Here is a 20649-nt window from a genome sequence, read left to right on the forward strand (position 1 = left end):
AGGCCTGTAATGGCGGAAGCCTAAAACCGGCTATTCAAGAACGACCGGCCGGAAGCTTGATTCGCCACGCTCGGATGGCCGACGAGTTAATTATTCTCTTCATTAATTTTTGTATTTATATCCTCATATTTGATACGTTCAACCTCTTTAATATCCGTTAATTAAAATCGACGAACGACCAGGGCAACTCCATTGGAAGCCACGGTCTCGTTACAGACCAACCATGGACGCGTTACGTAACCGCGAGTGTTTTAAATAAAATTCTAATAAAACTGGGGAACGATGCCGCTCACGACGAAACTTCAGCTGACAGTGAGTGACGAATGGTGCGCTCGCTGCGACGAGTATGATTGCTTAATTCGCATGCCAATGGTCGAAACCGGCTAGTCAGTTCGTTCTTATCGCGATCTTGCTTCGCGGAATAATAATTAACCACGGCGGCGTATCGACTTCGACCGCGGTTCTTATCGTACTAATAATTTCGGCATCGAGGATCGACGATGCTCCTCTCGACGAACGATAAAAATGTCGCAGAATTCCATTGACTGAATCCGTTCGATCGTTTATGTGAACCGCTAAAATGGACAAGAAACATTCGTTGATGCAAATGGAATACTCGCCTTTATCCGATGGATTGATACGTACAGAGAACGATTGTTGAAAATAGTAGTTTTCGAAGAATAGAGCGATGAAGCATGTAACGTGTTTGGACGTTAGAGATACCTCTTCAGGAAATTCAATATTGCCCGTTGAAAGTGATTTACGAATTTACGTTCGACTAGTCCATTTTTCTGAATAACGCGCGTTGCCAAATTGTCCAACCCCTTCTTTGGACATCTATCCCTCTATACAATTTTTGAATTGAACCATATGAGATCGCGCGGAAGAGAAATAGCTCGAGCCTCCGTCTGTTTACACGTTGGATTTTTGATCGATTAACCTCTCATTGTGACGGATAACGTTCGAATTAATGCTCCGCAGCGAACCGAGTGTCGTCCGTTTAAAGAACCCGCTCGAAGAGAGTTTTGTGAGCGGGCTCGCATATGTTCTTTCGCCTCGAGTCTTTTCACTCCGGAGTAAAAGGGTAGCCATCAGTCAGGAACACCGCGTGAGGAACGGCATCGGCATATAAATGCTATTAATTTACGCAAAGGACTCCATCGACCCGTGAAAAGACTGTACGTGCGGCGGAATAGATAAAAAAGGAAAATTACGTCGTGGTCCTTCTGCTCGCATACCTTCGACTGCTCATAGGGTAGCACCCCGGGGGCTATTGTCGTCGGATTCCATGGGCCCAGGCACCAGCCACGCAACCATAATCTATTCAGGGGAGGGCTGGCGTGGCCATGCCGTGGCCCTAAACTCCGCCCTAATACTTTGGAAATTTGTGAAAAGTGCGCGCAAGGGAAGCGATAAATTTCATTTCATTAAATATTCTAATACGCGTCGGCCCCTCGCGACCACGACGACAATATTAACTCCACGGTTCGAAGGATCCGCGTAATTTAGTCGCGCACGTTGAAATTACAAATTGAATTAGAAAACCTCGGGTTCTTCCGCCATTGCAATCTATTCGAATGTAGATTGGATCTTCATGCAGTAACGGATAAATTGAAATAGGTGCAAGGATATTTAAGTTAAATACAGAAGCAGTGCGCCCGTAGAATCCGGTTGTGAACACAACCTTGAAATTTTGCTTTCGCTTGCAACTAATATCACACAGTTTTCTTTGAAAGTATCATTTATCGACAGTTTCGTCGGTGTTACGTTCTTCTTGCTGCGATAGTTGTGCGTGAAATATTTTATTATACCACTCACAGGGACGATGCCTTTATGTTTTGATCATGTTTTGCCTTTTCGGTAAAATCTTTCCCATGATTTCCCATGGAGGAACATTCCGTATATTGTTCTATGTTTAATTGGACGGTATATATTATTTATAACTTGGTAAAAAGATCGAACGTGTGGCGTCTTGCGTAGAACAGGTAGCTCTAATGGGCTGTTTTCGAGTCTCCGATTTTGCTGTTCTAGACGAGGGCGAACGGTTCTAGGTAAGAGGCAAGGGGAAGAGAAAAAAAGCCGTCGCGATGCGTCGGATAACGTAATGCAGGAATGTCGCGCTTCTGGTTTTTTTTTTCATCGTCGCTAAGTAAGAATGAAAGCGCGCTGCCAACGTGTAACTATGCGAGGGAAATGTGGAAGGATTCGCAGCTTGCCATTAGAAACGTGCAACGCGATAAACGTTTGTCGGTCTCCCTACGAACTAACAGCTAATTTGCCTATGTAAAATTAATTCTAACGTCCGAGGGAAAATATGTGCACCGTTATCTGGATTGGAGTACATTGCAAGAGCATACTCATATTAATAATAATTAAGAATTCTTAAGAATTCTAAACATCGAAACGTTTCTTAAATAAATACATAATGCTGTTTTGGAGTAAGTTCCAAAATCAAATTTCACGCGACTCGGGTTTGACAAGAGCGGATAAACACGGAAAGTATTCGAAAGAATAAAAGAGGGTAAAGCAAGAGCTCCTCTTATTTAGAGGGCAGCAATGACGCGTGAAAGACACGAGCGTCGAAATCGCCCCGGGACTATTCCGGTAAGCCCCACCCCGACAACCCCTACCCCACTATTCTAACCAGTCCCTCTTTTACCCCCGTCAGAAAATCCCATCATAGCAGGCCAGGGTAGAGCGGGTCCACGGCACGTTGGGTCCACCATAGTAAATCAGGCAGTCGCAGGCGGTCCTTCTGATCCAGCCGAGCGGGCTGCCGTAAGACGCGCGTCAACGTTGGCCCGTCCCACTCACGGACGCCATCCGCCACGGAAAGTAGTGAAATAACTCGTCTAAGTAACTCTATCTACCCCGTGGAATCGCTTATGGCTCATAAACGCCTCGTAACTTAACTCGGTGGCACGCGCCCTTGAGAAATACTGTTCTACACACGGACCCAGGCCCGCGTGCTCTCCGTCACCGACGCCCAGTTCGCTTTCCGACCACGCGGACGAAAGTGTATTTTTGCTGTGAGACCAGTGACCGAGATTTTCGCTACCACGACTACTTCCGCATGCTGACGACGTGGATAGACGTCCGCTGCTGAGATTCGACGCGATGGAGCGCGCCGCGATCAGGTAATGCGCACCATTTTGCAACAGCTTCTCAACAGAGATCGGCAAAATAAAATATTCGTTCGATCCCTCGTTATAATTCCACGGTTTCGATGAACTCGACCTTAACCGTCGGTTGCTAATTTACGAAAGATCATTTACGATAGATTTGTTAAAAATACAAGGTAATATCGTTCCGAGCGAAATTAATCACCGATGGTTGGCGAACGAAGCGCCTATAGAAATTAATTAAAATTAATGAAGCGTGAACGGAAGTAACGATAACATGACGGACCGGCGCATTTACAAGCAAAACAGTCCCCCTCTCTCTTCCCGTCTGCCGGAATATCGTTACCGAAGCGGCGCCGAGTTTCGCGGGATAGTTAAATCTCCCTCTATTGACAAAACTTCATCGCCGCCCTCTCGGGCGGATCGCCGCGGGGTTAAACAAACAAGCAATTTTCTAGGAACGGTGCCGGTGTTGCTGGCTGCAATTTCAAGTGAAACGAAAATGTATTATTCGCCAATATTGAGAAAGGGCGATGGTAAATGGAACGGGAGGGAAGGTTCGAGATTAATTGGACAAAAATAGTAGAACGCTGCATGCAATGGTGGATTAACAACTGCCGACAACAAAAGCAACTGTCTGGGAATGTCTAAAGAAATTAAAAGTATGTACAGTGATTCTTTAAATCGACTACTCGAATAAACTTGGTAGAGAAACGATTAAGGTCAACGTACAATTTTTTCGAAGCTTCGTCCGTCAGCAGCTGGGGTCGCCAGTGCGCGTAGAAGGGACAAACGTCGCGTTTCCGCGTATACATATAAACGCGATACGTGTCTCGCGTTTACACCGTTGATGTATGTTCTCGGCAGCGATCGATCTCTCTCACACGAACTGCTAATTGTGCGGCATCATAACTCTCTGCGTGTGCCTCATCCCTCCGCGCTGTCCTGCCTCTCGCCTACTGCCGTAACCCCCGTGGTACACGCACACGTGCATCCCACTTTCCTATTCGTCTCTACACTGTACACCTGTGTTAGAAACGTGTGCATTATTTCTGCACGTTGGCGCGCGTGTACCGTTGAACCAGAGTAGAAATTGCACGAGTTACACCGTGTAACGCGCCATAGTCGCTCTACAATTGACGTGCCAACAGAGATGGGATGACGAAGGGCTGTGTGTCGCTGGAGAACATTATGGTAACGATGTTTCCGATTGTGGCCTCGCAGTCCTCCTCAAATCCGTATCACATTACCCTATCTAACGGGATTGCTTTGCTTCTTAACCCTTTGCACTTTGTGCCATTTCGTTCGTAAAATATGCAAGAATCGCATTACATAAAAAATAGTCTAACTTTAGATACGTGTCTTTTTTCGTATTATTAGACTTGATTATAAATTTTTATAGCTTTCTTGAACATAAAGGGTTTATGTTTACAGTGGGATTTCTAATAAAATTTGTTAGACTTACGATAAGGTATCTTACAAAGGAGGTATTTTTACCTATCGACGATCATTTTACCTGAGAAAGTTTATTAGGAACGAATTCCTGCTTCTTTTTCCGGTTAAAAAGTTTCCGTGGGCGTGCAGCCGGCGCCTATGAGCGGTCGCTGATAGGAAAAAGAGGGTTGGGTGACAGCGTCGGAGGGGAATGGGGTACGCGAATAATAAAAATCGCGCTCGTAACTCAAGCGACGGGTCCTGGAGCTGGATAAGAAGGAGAGGGACGAGCGTACGAAGAGGGCGAGGGGAGCCGAGCTTCTTATCTCGCCGCGAGGGTGACATTAGCGCTACCACGGTAATTCTCTCTCTATATATGTATTGCTTAAAGACGCGCTGCCGAGACCGTTCATGCTCGGTCGCGACTTCATCAGCGTTCTGCGAGTTCCTATAATTCGTGTAATTCGCTCGATGATAGGGTACTCGTCGCTCACAATCGAGATCCCGTTCATTAGCGACACGCCGCAACGGTAGAAATTACAGGGACAGCTCTCGAGCCTCTCTTTACATACTAATTGACAAGTTTTACACCTTGACCGCGTATTATTGGGTTGTACTGTAATCATTTCCTATGCTTTTAATTAGTGGCACTGTATCTTTCGATTTAATCTTCGGTCGGACTTCGGTAAGAAAAGTGGCAAATAATTATGATGCAAGCCAACAGTTTCTTGCGGACAGTCGCGATCTCTCGTTACGAGCAATCTCCTTCGGCCGTCGTTTGAAGCAGCAAAGCGCTGCCAATTACTGAGAGATAATCGACGATTATTCTCCAACACGGTACTTCCCTCGTTAACGTTTCTCCTGTAAAATTTCAACGATTTTCCAGCTACCGTCGCTGTAAGCCTGGCGTCATTACGACGTCCAGGCCGCTTACGTCTTGTTCACAGAGCGCTTCTATTGTATTCATAGCAGCGCCGCGACTCAAACGAGCACAATGGATACAGGCAATTGCACAATCGCGCTGTTTATCGATCCGTGATTCTTCGAAACGATCGAGAAATGTCGCGGAACCGCCAGGGGTTTCGATACCCTCGCGTGTGACCGGCCATTTTTTCTTCAAAGGCTACGGCGCGCGGCGTGCTTCATTTTCCGCGACATCCAGTAATGCACAGTTTTCGTGGATTCCCCTGACGGAAGGCGACAAAACGTGACGAAGACGAGTAGACCTCGCCGATTGGCAGGACTGGCTGTCTTCGGATAGGACGCAACGAGTTGGCGTGCTTCGTTCGACAATTAAGGGGGTAACCGTTAAGCAACCCGGCGTCATTTGCGTCGACTTCTCGCCAGCGGATTTCCAACAAAGAGTTTAAGCAGCGCGGTTGACTTGAAAGAGGCCAAATGACGTAACGGCCGGCGGAGCAGTAAATTCTCTGGTGTATTTGTCGCCGGCTGGGAAGAGCGCGTGTGTCTTCCCGTAGAAAGAGTATCGATGGGCGACCAATGGGCACCCACGAAGTCAGTTCGTGCATCCTCGTAGCCCGACGGACCGCATTCTTCCCCGTGACTTTGGGCATTGTTCCTGCTAAAGTTCCCTTCGTTTCCCTTTCCTCTCTTCTCTCTCGGTCTCTCCTCGTCGCACGGAGTCTCCTGTAAGGCCCATCTCACCCCACGTTCGTTCGCCGTCCGGCTAACCGGAGGACCGCTTATAACAAGCCCGGACAGAGCGGACGGAGTTTTTGCCCCGACGCCTTCCTTTTTTTTTTCCCTTTCGTTCCTTTTTTTCCTGCCCTTTTTGGCCTGCCTAGCACAGCCGAAAAACGCCAACGGTTGATTTACGGCCGCAACGATGACCGACTGTTGTCCTCATTCGCTTATGACTACGGGCTCGACCGACCTTGGAAGGACCGGGCCTCCCCGAAAAAAGTCTTTCGAGATTTGATTATCTCCCATCGCGATAAGTTTACCTGACCCCCGGTGCAGCGAAATAATTATCCCGGGGGTTTCGTTCCCCTCGCCCGTATCTTATCTCGCCACGGACTCGTTCATTTCTTCGATTACCGATGCCCACTCGACCAGACTGATTTACTCCGACGAACCTGACGCCTCCGCGCGTCGATTGCTGGTCGACCGATAATTCACTTTGGGAATCGTTTGGTAGACGGTTCCTTGGACTTTTCTGTTTACACACTTTCGACAACGTTATCATTCACAAAGCACTTTAGAACATAGCGTCGATAACGGATCCAAGACTTTTGGATTGTCGATGCGCGCACCCATTTAAACCTTCATACTCTGCACTGGTTTCGCCAAGGTTCATGCGTCATCGCTCTCGTGTTTGTTCGGACATCTTGAATTTTATGACTAACGCTGCCAACACCATCTGGCGCTACAGATTCGAGATACCCACAAAGCGCACGTGTAAAGTAATAGAACACTTTTCGTATATCGAGTCAACAAATCAGAGGTGTATAGAGGGTGTATCCCAACACTGCTATATCCTCTCAGTCTCATTGATGAAAAAGATCTTCATACAAACAGCACAATCGATTCCAAAGAATCTAAAGGACACTGTTGCCTTTGCAAACGAGTTCCTTGACTTCAAATTCGGTTCAGAAGACTCGAGACTTACGGTATTTTTTTCCTTGCCCGGGCTTACTTTTGCCTTTTTGTGCGGGACAAAAGTGCCAAGTGCAAATTTATGGTTTTACAGCGTGCTGCGGTTCGTCGTTGCGGCTGTTTGACCTTCGAAGGCTCGGTCACCCGGAGGATTCCGAGGGTGGCCCTTTTTAGGCCTCGCTTATCTGCCAGTTGCCAACGCCAGGACGTATTCGTCCTTGCGCTAGCTAGCGATCGACGGGTGGGTTTTTTACGGCCAAGTCAGTCCTTTGGTACTTTTTGCGCGTTTACCTGGAGGCAATAAAGTCGACTTCCTTCTTGACTCGAGGTCTCTTCATTCAACGCGCTAAAATCCTCGGTGAGTTTAGCCCAAGAATGTTTACTGCCTCTTCCGAAAGACTTTCGAAATTTATTGTGCGGGTAGGTGACGAATTTGCCCCGCGTTTTAGAACGGGACTGTCGTAATTCTCTATCGAAGTCGGCAACTGAAATATTACCGTCATCATTATTTTATTGCATTTCCTTTTGGCCGGCGCAAGGGTTGCGGGATTAGGCTTTGTTAAAGAATTAATCCAGTTTACTCCAAAATTTTATTCACTTGACCGTAGACGTGCTACAACTCCAAAAACAAATGCTTCAGGACCGACGTTTGTTAATTTCAAAACGCAGAATACATCTGTGAACTTTCTAACAGGAATCCGGACTCGCGTTGTATACGAAAAGTGTTTACTTACACATTTCTCGATGGCATCCGGCTTACACGTGTTGCCGAGATTTGCAGCGAAAATTAACCCTTTGCTTTGGAACGACGAGTCTAACTCAGCGTGAGTTCCTTATGTTAAAACAAACAACGGTGAGCCTCACTTGTTAGAAAGTATAATGTATCTGCAAACTAAGTAGCCCGTACTTTCCGTTGGTACATACGCACCGAGTAAAAACAATTCTTCTGGATTAGACAGAAATACACCACAATGGCGAGGGTTCGTTCGTACAGTGTACATTTTCTACGGATTAGGCACACTATTCGTTAACTTTGGAGGTTGTGCGATCACGGATCAAGGATCGTCGAGTGGCAACCTTTGACGGGTGTTATCAAAGGTCACGGGAACGCACGAAACCGTAAAACGAAGCACGAGAGCCACCAGCTCGCTTATCAACCGGATAAAGATCGTAAAGTATCCGTAAGCGAAATATTGCCAGCCACTTATCGGCATACGAATCATTAACGTCGCGAGAGCCCCATGAATATACATTATTTTCGCGTCTACGCGGCCAGCGAGCGAGTTGTCGGCTTGCACGCGCGAGTCGACCGTGTTCGACGCGAGTGTTTCTGCTCGACCGGTCGGCCGGCGCGCGCGTGCACACACAACGCTCTCGCAATTAGTCGCAAAAGTTCGTGCTTCGCCTAATAATGGATTTCCTCACGAAGAACAAATTGGTGGAACGATATATCTTTCTGGCGCCCTGGCGAACGTCTGTATTCTTACACGCGAACTGGCTCGGATATTTAATTTGCGTGCACACGAACGCAAACCCAGCGCCCGTGGGATCTGCCGCTCGCGATTTCCATGCAAACAAGAAAAAAAAAAAAAACCACGCGGTCGAACGGAGTTGCATTTAATTACTTCCCGAGCAATGCGTCGATACGCGCGCGGATTTCGCGGAATTTTTAATCGACGATCGATTTCTGCCGATCCACGAGCCTGCCGCCACCTATCTTTGTGCCGCGCGACTCAATCTGGATCGTTACTTGCCCGATGGAGATCAACGATCGAGATCAACCGCGCCGTCGTATTCCTTTTTCGGCTTATTGATGTCTCTTTATCGAAGCTGACGCCGCGCGTGTTCTTCCTCGGGCACGTCCATTCTCGGATCGCTGCATGTCCGTGTTTAAATCTTCCTTTAAATTAATCCGTGTTATTGTTTTGATACAACAGCGTAAAAACATGTAGACTTGTTGAAATAATTGCGATCAACGATTAATTCAACTTGGAGTGGCGCTGTACGTTCAGCCACCGTCGGATCATGCGACTCGCATCGTGCGTCCGTTGGCATGAGTGTCCTCTGTGCACGCGTCTGTCGTCGAAGACGCAAAAATCTCAGAAATATAGGAAGTCGTCTCCTGATTAGCCAATTTATAGCGGTCGGAGGCAGACGCGTAAATTAGCGGCATTATGAGCTCGAGCGGGAAAAGTGGACAGGAGTGGAGATCAAAAGCGCGCTGGAAAGGGCGAGCGTGGACTCGATGAAATTTTCACGGGTCAGTTTTCGTTGGAGTCCGCCGCAAATAGACGGCGCTCTTCTAGCCGGGAAAATCGACGACAGCGAAGAGAGAGCACCGGACGAAAGAACGACACAGAGGGAGCTGAGGAACGCGCGGTAGAAAGGAGCGCGAAGAGCGTACACGCGCCCGCGGATTAAAGAGTTATTTGAGTCTCGGAGGCGGCCATAACTCTCCCGGGCTATTCCCGTCCCGCGCTCGCTCGCCCACCGGAATATTTTAACGTCGGGGGTGGGTGGCTGGCTGGTTGGCGGGTCGACTGCGTTTGTGTGCACGGGATGGGTTCAGCTTGGAACACAGAACGTTGTTCGTAGGTGGACCAACACATGCGCTGAACCGCGCACACATCGGCACGTGGAGTAACGGGGAAAGGAGGGTTGGTGGGTGAGACGACAGGGTCCGCAACTCCACGCAGCTGACAGCTGTTTCCTCGGTGGGCCGACCGGTCGGCGGGGAGGATTCAGCCTAGTCGCGCCCCTTCTATAATGGCTCCCTTTTCTTCCTTCCCCTACCTACGCCAGCATGGCTGGCACGAAGTTTCTCTTTCTCCTAGGCTCGCTGTTACGTCACAACCACGCCGTCGTTTCGTTCCTCTCTATGGGTCCGTGTGACGTCAGCCCTCTACGTTTCGTCGGCACCGTGACGTAGCGAACGTGACGTCATCGCCGATACAGACTACTCGTCGATCGAACGCCGACCGCCAGGGGCACCACGATCGCCGCGCGAAACTGTTACGCCGATCTTGATACTCGATATCGCGCTCCGGTTACGCGGATCGCGATACGATGCCAGCGCAACGCGACGAGCTTGATGCATGGCCAGGGTCAACAGGGTCTTCATTCCTCGAGGTACCTGGATTTTCGAGCACCCCTCGCACTTTCCGTTTGCAACACTTGAGATCTCTATAATCTATGGAATAGGTCCTCTGCATCCATCATGCGTTTTCGTAGTTCGAAAAAAAAAAAATGGCGCTTTTGTTCGTCGCACACTGAAAATCAAGTATATATGTAGGTATCTGTAAACGTCGATATCGATTGCAACGTCGAGTTCGGTATCCGTTGAAGAGGTGCGAACAGGTTTACGGAAAGGCGATAGTATGCGGCAGCGATACGGATGGCGGCGTAAGTACTTCTGGTCGTACAGTAGCGCTATCATCAGCGATAGGCAGCAATCGTAAAACGCTTGTTTTACGATGGTCTATCGTGGTGGGGAGAACCACCGGTAGAGAGGCAAGCGTCGAATGGGGCTCTCACGGTTTACGAGCGCATAACAGACGCGTTTATGGCCGTGATCACGTGGCCCCCGCATACCTATGGCTATATAACCGGGTCCCATAACCCACTGCGGAGTAAACAAATCGTAAAGCTCGGTTTCGGATTTACTGACCTGGCACAATATACGGAAAGCAATACGGAAAGCTAACCACTCGGCAATGATAACCAGTCCCCTACCACGCTTTCTACGATCGTGGGGAAGGGAGACTACCGCGAAGTCGCGTGTAATAGAGACATCGTATGAGGTGCGCAAGGAGAGGGTTATGGCTTCGCAATTGCGGCACGTGCGTCAACGATTCCACCGTATTCGTACGCGTACATTAAACGCAAGGTCGCGTATACACGGGACACTATCGCCGATTAATTACACGTTCGAGTAATTGAAAGATTGATTCCTTCGATGGTTCGTTTGTTTTACGATAAATTCGTTGATGAATGTTTCAGGACACTTCCAACCGATGTTTATGCCTAATGGTAATTCCGATAATTACGGGGTTACCTTGTAACAATAAATCATTCCTTTTGCCCTTATCGTCCGTGTTGCCTCCAAGTAGAAATGCAGACAGTTGGGTAAATCGTAAAGTTTCTCTTGTAAATCTAAAAATTTGTCTCTCGACGATTTTCCACGCTCGCAATATCTTTCGATCAATGGACCATGATGCGCCCGCGCACACAATAGTTCGTCTTTCGTGCGTTGTTTCGTTTGTTCTCACGAATGCCGCCAGATGTCGGCACTGCTTTATGAGTCTCGTAGTGGGCAACGGTTAACGCTTCGATCGTTTTATCTTCCATTTACTCTTCGCCTTTGCAATTGCCGTGACATAATACCCCCTATTTGCTCGGTGGAAGTTTTATGAAATATGCGAAATTTCATTGGCCCATAAATAAAGCGTATTATTTAGCATTACGTTGTTGTTTTTACGCGGATGTTTGCCAAGGCAATTGGCGCTCCCTCGTAAGTGTAAAATAAACAGCGCAAGCAGCATGATGTTTAGCCTTAGATTACACATACTATTGTTTCGAAAAATTAATAACAATCGCGACAAATCAAGATAAACGGCAAACGAGTGAAAATAATTTATTTGTCGTGTATGCGTAGCGTTTATGCGGATGAAATGAATGGAAAAGCATCGATGCTTATAAAATTAATAGAGGTAATAAATTTGTGCGTGAATTTTATTATTATTTTTCGACGAAACCTTTTCGTGGCGTTACGATGATACCAAAGCCGTGTTTTGGCTGGCAAGGTATCCTTTTACTCGCGAGTACGGTTCGCTATAGCCATTTAACGATTCCCTCGAATTCCCGAGGAATTAGTAGCAAGAACGCAGAGAGCGCTACATCGTTGTAAAAGAAATTTGAACTCCTTCGAGCGAAGAGACGAGCAACTCTCTGCGTAGCCGTGCAGAGCCACCGAGGTGATTTATTCGAGTTAATTCCAATTCCATTGGAGCTGCGGGGGCAGTCGGGGAGGGCGGGAAGGGCGAGAGCGGGTGGGGTAGAGGGTGGATATTCTTATGCAATTTGCCAGAAAGGTTCAAGAACCCGGGAGATCCCGCAATTTATCTTGCCTTATGTTACGCCGAGCCAAGGCAACGGAAGATAGATGGCGTCACTGCTTCCAACCCCTCCTCTCTCGCTCTCTCACTCGGTTTCCTCGCCTCTCGGGTCACCCAAACCCCGTACAGACCCTTGCGACCACCCCTTCCCCCAGCCAATGAGGGACGACCGCGGTGGCCATCTTGGATGGAGAGTTATTGAACGAAAAAGATGAGTAAGAAACTTGTTATGGGGGTGCGTTCTCTCTGCGCCGTTGGGACTCGGCTGAGAGAGAGAGGGCGGTGGCGGCCGGTAGACGACGGGGACTGGAAGCTGAAGAAGGGTGGTTACGAGGGGTTGTTGGCGCTATATTGATCAATTGCTTTGCCGTGCTTTGCACTACTTTCGTCCTATAATGTACAATGCCCCGTGGTGGTGCCGCGATACCCACTGCGTGGTCGAGTGAGACTAATTATATAACGATCGTGTTCTTGGGAATTTCAGTACTTTCAGGCATTCAATCTTCCACGGTCGGCCGTCACTCGCGCTAAATTAATTTCATTCGCACCACGACTCTACCGTTTCTTTCACCAGCGATTTATCGTTTGCGTTAAGTGTAACAACTGCACCTGAAAATTCTTTCTTTTTTCCTTGATTCTCTTAGTTCCACGGATTCTTCTTCCTTCGATTCGGCTAAAGACCGCCCAAAAACATGGATCTGCGTACACTTGACCCTACCCCTACCAAACCTCTACCAACTCTCTCGCGATGGAAAGTTGATAGCGTGAACTTTTACGGTCTGGAAATATCGAGCATCGATTGGTCGATGCGTGGAAAGAGCATCGACGCGCGGGTGGTCCTGCGATTGCATTTCACGAATGCCTGACGCGTCCCCGGTTTATGGACGCGTGTGCGCGAGCTGTCTAGCTGACTAAATTTCGCCTTGAGAATTTTAGAAGTCCCCTGGCGCGCAGCGCATGCACGATCGCCGATCGTGAGTTGTTTAACAATGTCGCAATTAAGTTGACGAATTGTGACAGGCATTCGCAAGTAATAAACACAGCCCGATCGTTTCGGTTCGTGTTTCGCCACGCGTAGTCAGCGCGTTGTACGTCCAAACGTTTAGACAGGTCGGAAGGAAACCGAAAATTTCAATTTGTATGCAAATAGATTTGTTCGGAGGGGTACGCCGGTCCGCGGAAAACGTGGCTGGACCGCATCGTGTGCGCGCTGGTCGACCTGAAAGTTTAACAACCTCGGGAATTTGGTCGCGTACCTATTACTTATGCATTTTTCAGACTAATCGCCGTCCGTAGTTTACCATCGCGTCCATTTCGCGCAAAGTTGGAACTAGCCGGTCGCTGAATTCCACTTTCGTTTCATTAATTCAGCTAGGTTTCAAAAATTTACGCGACGCGCGATGAACTGTTTACCATCGCTTCCATAAAACCGTTCTCGGTTAGAGGCGTGTCTTTCCCCGTGATCCGTCCTCCACAAGAAACGTGAGAACCTGCGTTGCCAACCGTTGGAGTTCAAGTACGAGGACGAGCAATTTTCGAGGTAAAGTCATCGGTTAATCATCGGTTACTTCAATGCCAGCTGCTCGAAGTAGGAAGCGGGAAATAATTACACTGTAAAAGCCCGGAGATTCCCGCCAAACTCTTGAATACTTCGATTTATCGAGGAAATGTAGCCAATACTTTTATCGACGAGGTTCCTCGATACGCTGCTAGATGGCAGCGATGCGGCAATCGTTCGACGCTCCATCTGTGTCGACTCGAAGGAACCCTGTGTCGCGCACCACGTGCGCGCGCCCCACCAGACGGCGTGAGCCGCTCGTCGACTTAGAGCGGGGATTCCCTGGGATGGTGTGCGCGTCGAGCTCACTTGCAAAAGGTAGTGGGGAACACCCATGGCATGCCTGCAACGGCGCAGAATCCCATCGATCATTCGTACCGTTTCCCCGTGTTTCACGCCGCCGTGTGTTGCACCGTGTAGAGAGAGGAGTCGACCACCGCTGCCCTCCCTCTTCAACCTCCACTCTGCCCCTGACACGTCCACCCATCTCACCCCACCCCCGCGCGAATTCCCCCTACCTATACGACGTGCTGAGTCCGTGACGGTTCGGCGGGCAATGCCGACCAACCATCACGAGACCTTACCTTCCCTATTATATTTATGTGGCGGCTCGCGGTCGGGAAGGTTTATGCGGTGTCTCCAGTCTGTCTCGTGCCACTCTTTTTTTCCCTCGTCCTCTTCCTTTTCCTCCTTTCCACGCGTTCGACGTTCCGCGGTGCCATCAATGTTTATCGTTACACCGCTCCTCGCTGTCGATGAAATCGTTCCGCCTGTGTAATCGGTCTCCTCTCCAAATCCGATAACGTTACCCTGTGATACAACCAAATCGTGTGCACCGAATGTTATTCTCGATATCGTTGGAAAACTACTGGTGAAATTGGGACCACGCTCCAAAATCTATGATCAGACGACACGGGAACGGAGCCTGTCGTTCACCGTTTGTGATTATCAGTCAAGTAGTCGGAGTCGATAGGCGAAACATTTTCGTCGGACGTTGATACGTTCGGAGGTCGGTGGTTTCCGAATTTCACGCGTAACACGTACGCGTCAGTGTGTGTCGTGGTAGACCTGATGGGATGTTAGGCGCATCGAAGTCAGCACCACGTGTACAGTGGACCCAGCAAGTGCGAGAGGGGTGCTGAACATTGACCAATGAGAATGCAAGGATGCTGGGCCGCGCTCCGGATACCGACGAAGATCACTTGTCCGAAACGTGACCTTACCTTGCGCGCATTTTGGCGGATTCATCTTCCTTCAGCCGGTAACACTGAACACCACCTTGCTCAGAGCCCTCGAACGATCCGATTTTTCTAAATTTAAATTCCACCGAGGAGCTTTCTCTCCCTCGATTCTTCCATCTTGTCAGTGCAACGAACGCGCTTCAAATATATCCCCACCCCTCTAAAATGGATCATTTCGTGATCAAGATAGTCGCGCATGACGGCGATACGCTCAAGGGTAGGAAAATGTGGCACTTTGCGCGGGAAAAAAAAGATGGATGAACCCCCTCGTTTCGCGCGCGGAAGATGTAAGGAAAGATCGGAGCACGCGGACGCGGCTCGGAATATAGGTTAGAAAGTTGTTTGAAAAGCGACGGGGAAACTCCGTTCTCGTCCCATGATTCGTTGGGAGACATTATCGTTGTAGGACTTTCGTAGACACGCGCGTACAGGTGCTCCCTGCACACGGGCGGCTGTAAGCACATGTACGCGAGCACGTAACGCAGAGGAGATCGTAAATCACTCACTTACCTATATATGCGCATATAATACGTACGCGTAACGTAACGGTATGTAATTTATTGTTTCAGGTAAGTGACGTTGCACCGCCCCAGGCCTCGCGGAGCACATGCGTGCATCTTCCTTTCCCGGCATAATGTAAGCAACCCACTGTATACCTATTACGACCGATGTCAGAGGCGGACGCTGGCTCCAGCCAAGGCTGGTTCAGGGAAACAATAAACGCTAGTCCGCGGCGCGGCTTCGCTGGAGCTGCCCGCGACCCGGTTCCTGTCTTTTTTACGAAATTTCACCGCGACGCCGAGAATTTATTGTCCGTCCCGGCACAATGAGTGCAGATTTTATCGAGGTGGATTCCGATACACGCGACAACGTTGCCCGCCACGCGGCTCTATCCGCGCCGATCGCCGTCGCGACGCGTCCCTTCTAGGGGGCCATTTTTGCGCGTCGCGGAAGTCGATCGTTCGCACGATAAAACAAGTTTGACGTTCGTTGGCCTTGGCACAGTTTGCGCAGTTTATATTCGTGGTAACGATTTCAGTAAATCGAGTAAAAAAAATCGGTCCATCAGGTTTCGCTAGACCTCGTTTAAGCCCAAGGGTATTGCGTATTAGTCGTTTCGGCGCCATGAAAAGGACTATTCGGAGGCAGATTCCTAATTTTTAAACCGTGGCGATGCATCCTCGACGGTCCCAGCAGTCCGGCACGGCAGCTGTCGATACGAAATCCGGTTTTATAGCGATTTCGATTACACCTCCTTCGATACTCCCGTGGCGATAAGCGGACCATAAAAGCGAGCACCTGTAATACAATATATTACCGTAATGGTGCGTGCCCGGCCGGAGTAAGATAAAGGACGCTGGGTACGGTCCTACAGGTGTAAACGGGCCTAAACGAGGTGCGGTTATTAGCGGACACCACGGGAGGGTGGGAGAACAAGAAAATAATAACCCAAAGATGGATGAAAGTGAAAGGACGTGGAACGAGGGAGAGCCGCGGTCGGAGGAAGAGGACGGAGGGCCAAAGGGAGAGCAAGAGAGAGGATCACGGGGGAGTGCTGAGAAATCCTCGTCAACGACGAAGCCGAGATAGGCCACACACCGGCGGCTTGTAAAACACGCGGCGAGATTAAATGCTTCATTAATGTGATTAAAGTAAAAAGCTGCTTGAGTAATGAACAGCGCTGAATCATCCGGCGGTCCTCCGGTCTCTGTCGCCCTGACGCTGTACCGGGGCAGCCAGTTAGCACTCGTACCTTTTTGGGATTTCCTGTAAACGTCGCGATTCCTCAAATCGGTAGACTATACGCTTAACGAAATCAGGTTGTTCTCTAAAGAAATGTGTCTTGTCCTACAATACCCGAAGATCTTTCATCGAAAGAAATTAACTTTGATAGCTAAATCTCTACTCGATCTTGAGCAGATTTTATTTAAGAAAGAATTTCTGCCCAAAAAATAAAAAGAAGCTGTACGAAAAATATTGGCTTTTAAGTAGCGAGAAGAAGCAGAAGGGCCGAAGATAAAAGGAGAAGGGTCGCATTGTTGTCCCCCCTGTCGTCGAAGTCTCCGAACGGCTGAAACAGATTTCGTAAATACTCGCTCGGTAATCCAGCTTGGTCAAATCGATTTCACATCCCGGAGAGGCTGGAGGTTCCTGGACCGCTTAGGCAAGGGCGAGGTGGTCGGACGCGGATACCGGAATTTTTTTAAGCCTTCAAAGAAGCGGCTATCCGTTGCACGAGAGAATAAAAGTCGCGGCGTTCACAATTGGTAATGCCGATAGAGCTGCCATCGTCTTGCCATACAAACGTCCTCCCGGCCTACATGCACCGGCCTTTCTTCGCTAAACACAACGACCGTTGTGCATTTCTTCGGCACGCGCATCAGAAATGTCCGCCGAGTGACTATAAGATACTTTGTTTCGATCGCGTTCCCCGCTGGAAACTGCCACGGGGTCTCGCGAGCCTTCTCCGTTCGGTGCGCTCATTGTTTCAGACATTTTTCCTTTCGCGTATCGCGGGTTACACGCGTTACCTTTCCCGAAGCGGATTTTTCTCTCGCGGCCTCTTGATCTCTCTTTCATTCCTGCCTTTTCGGGGAATCCTCCGTCATGCGGTTCGGTGCGCAGCCTTCTGGGATTGTTCCACGAGCGTGGGGTCGCCGAACGCAGGTTTCGGATTTATTGGACTGTATTTACTATCGACCTTGTCAGAGAAACGAATAAAATTAGCTGATGTTGCGATACGTGCAAACGTTGAACGTCGCTGTTGGAACACGTCAGTTGCTTTATCATTTGTGAATGGTTTGTATACATTGCCGCAAGGGTCACGGGTTATCATCATGAGTCGTTTGTCACGAAGACGGAACTTTTATTATTTATTCTGGTCGTTAGTTAACCATGTCAGCGTCAATTAGAAAATGAACAAATCTAGAAGAAAAATCGAACACCATCCTAATCTATCTTAACCCGTAGAGGTCAGTTTTACGGCGGCGGAGGTAGTCAGCGAAAACAGATGAAAATACTATGATCCGACAAAATGAATTGGCTGCTCGAAACCACTGGCGAGTTATCCTCACCGACCTATCTCTCAGTCTGTGCACGTATAGTCGGTTGCAGAGGTATGCGTACTCCTCATAAATCGCAATATTCTGGACACTACTGGAGTATCGATACCCCCGTGGGGGTATCGAATTGTAACAGCATTTGCACGTCTGCGTGCTTCTGACTACTCGCACTTTATAGGCGGTTTCCGGTGGAGACCATCACAGCAAAAAGTTTGAAACAAAGAATGGGGTGGAGCAAACGCGGAGCAGAGGTATGAGAGATAGAGCAGCAGAGCAGGTAGGCGGGATTATAGCTCGATGACCTTGAGGGACTAACATCTTTGACGTCCATTTTAATGTACTCTAAGGCTGTGAATATAACTAGGCTCATAATTTTCAGCCGACAAACTAGTTTACCCAAGCGAAGCACTATCCGTTCCGTTCCTCAGATACGACGACGACGTTCTTCCTGAAAACGGACGCACAGTTTCCGTGACAAGCACACGACAGCCATCTCGAGTAACGTTTACTTCTAGTTGGACAGCCGTTGTTTCATAAGCCGTCAATTGGCGCTCTAAAGGCGTCAGTCTCGCGGCAGGCGTGACGCCTCATCGCGGACGCGTCTCCGTAGGTACACGGCAAACGTCAGGTCGTTACAGCGCCAGATACGAGGATCTTTGACGGGGCGGTCGGTCGGGCCGACGTACAAGGTGCTGTAGCTTGACGCAAAGTGCAAGGAGATGCGATCGACGATTATGCACTTACGGTGTTACCGTATATAAACGGGGCCCGTATAAGCCTCGCCGGGTATGCACACTCCGGCGTACATATAACGCGGACCAAGCCACGAGAGCAATGTATCTTCCTCGTGACATTGGGGCCCGCACTAATCGCGCGACAATCTTCGCCGTGCTGAGGAGAGGAGGACGAACGGAGAAAGAGGACGGAGAACGGGCAGGCCGCGCGTACTTCTCTGACCGCTTCGAAGGCGGATAGATACGCGGCAATGGGAGAAATTGGGATTCAAATAGAAAAGGCGGCGGAAGAATTAACACCTTGCTACTTTTATACCAGATTGATCTTAATTACGAGTCGATACCTTGACGGGGATAGTTTTCATATAGGTTTGCACGTTATTTCAATATACAATAGGATTCGCGATACAAGCACAGGATGAATTAATTTTTTATCCCAACCCATGAACCATGAAGATAAGAGGATCAACGGGAGGCTTTCTTGGAAAATGGCTTATTCATCCACGGGGAAAATAAGACCAACGGCGAACCACGCAGCGTGGAACGCGAAATATCGCGAGTCGAAGAAGTGGGAACGAGCACGCGTATCTCCGTCGAGCGAGTATTACTTAAACCGTGAAAGACGGAGTACGGAGGGGGAGAGAAGGATGTCGAGAGGAGGGCAAAAAGACGGTGAGAAGAAAGATAACCGCCCGAGCGAATCGAAAAGAGCAGCGAGGAGTTGTAAAGCTGGAAAGAAGGAAGAACCTCGAGGAGTAGAGCGAGAAAGAAGACGGTGGTTTGCGAGACCGAACCGTCGAGGTGTCCGCGATATCTTCGAGCTCGCCAGCGAACGACAATCGTATAATTAGGTGTCCTGGCGGACGCTACACAATATCCGGAGAAACGACGCATCGGCGGCACCTAGCGGTCGTTGCATATGCCAGTGGGACGTGGACAGCCATGATTGCGAGACGCTCGCGGCTATCGTCCGGGAATCGGACTGTCCAGCCAGTAATCGATGCTGGAATGCGGGTCGGAATGCTCCAACTGGTCGACAAACGGGATCACCCGGATGCTGGTGTCGCTTTTAACCGCCCCGGAGAACCTAAAAATAAGACTTTTTGGCGCGTCGCCGTGAGCAGCATTCGGATATCCTTGGGACCCGAGAAGAACGCTTCCGAGGCGTACGCTCGTTCCTTCTGCAGTCATGGATATCCTCTCAAATGATACCAGTACATGTCCGTACCATGATGTCCTTGAAGGTGTCTGTAGTAGCACCATCGCAAGGGGACGCACTCCGATCAAACGAATCTGTTTGCACCACCATGTCGACGATATCGTCCAAACGTAGCAAGAACGATTCGTTGAGTCACGTGCAACTGGAAAGAATGTCTTCGAGGCGTACACTTTGCAACGAATATATCTCAGCCAAAAGTACTCCTCGGAGGCACCCTCTTCAACGATGACTCCAATTTCACGCGACTCGAGGGGTCGTGCCTACCATGGCAGGGCAATGTCGTCGATCGGACGTCGATTTTGTGGATCTAGAAGAGCAACGTCGACGGACTCGTTGGATAATCATCTTGTCGCGGCGAAATTGAATATTCACATTGCGTGTGGAAGGCGCAGCGGCCACGGCCCGTCTGAAAATACTCGGCGGCCCGTTTGATTACATTCACTGTAATTTTTATAGCCCGTGATACGGATCGGCTGGAAAGTTCACCGACGACGTGGGCTAAATGTATTCATAACGCTTCTCGCGTACAGGGAAAACAGTGACGCATAA

The 20649-nt window shown here is 49.1% G+C and overlaps 1 protein-coding gene across 4 annotated transcripts in view; it reads left to right on the plus strand.

The window, feature by feature from the left end:
* The window catches only part of LOC128888933 (homeotic protein antennapedia-like), a 131516-nt gene that overhangs the window by 38831 nt on the left and 72036 nt on the right, over nucleotides 1-20649 (plus strand). The window contains exon 1 of one of the 4 annotated variants that reach the window (XM_054146168.1): nucleotides 10281-10301. The exons of 2 other annotated variants lie outside the window; for them this stretch is intronic. The gene's annotated coding sequence lies outside the window, so the exon portion shown is untranslated. Of the gene's footprint in view, nucleotides 1-10280; nucleotides 10302-14463; nucleotides 15106-20649 lie in introns of those variants that run through there. One more of the 4 variants, XM_054146165.1, reaches the window with a different exon arrangement.

The sequence above is a fragment of the Hylaeus anthracinus genome, unplaced genomic scaffold (genome assembly GCF_026225885.1).
Source record: "Hylaeus anthracinus isolate JK02 unplaced genomic scaffold, UHH_iyHylAnth1.0_haploid 11994, whole genome shotgun sequence".
NCBI lineage: Eukaryota > Metazoa > Arthropoda > Insecta > Hymenoptera > Colletidae > Hylaeus > Hylaeus anthracinus.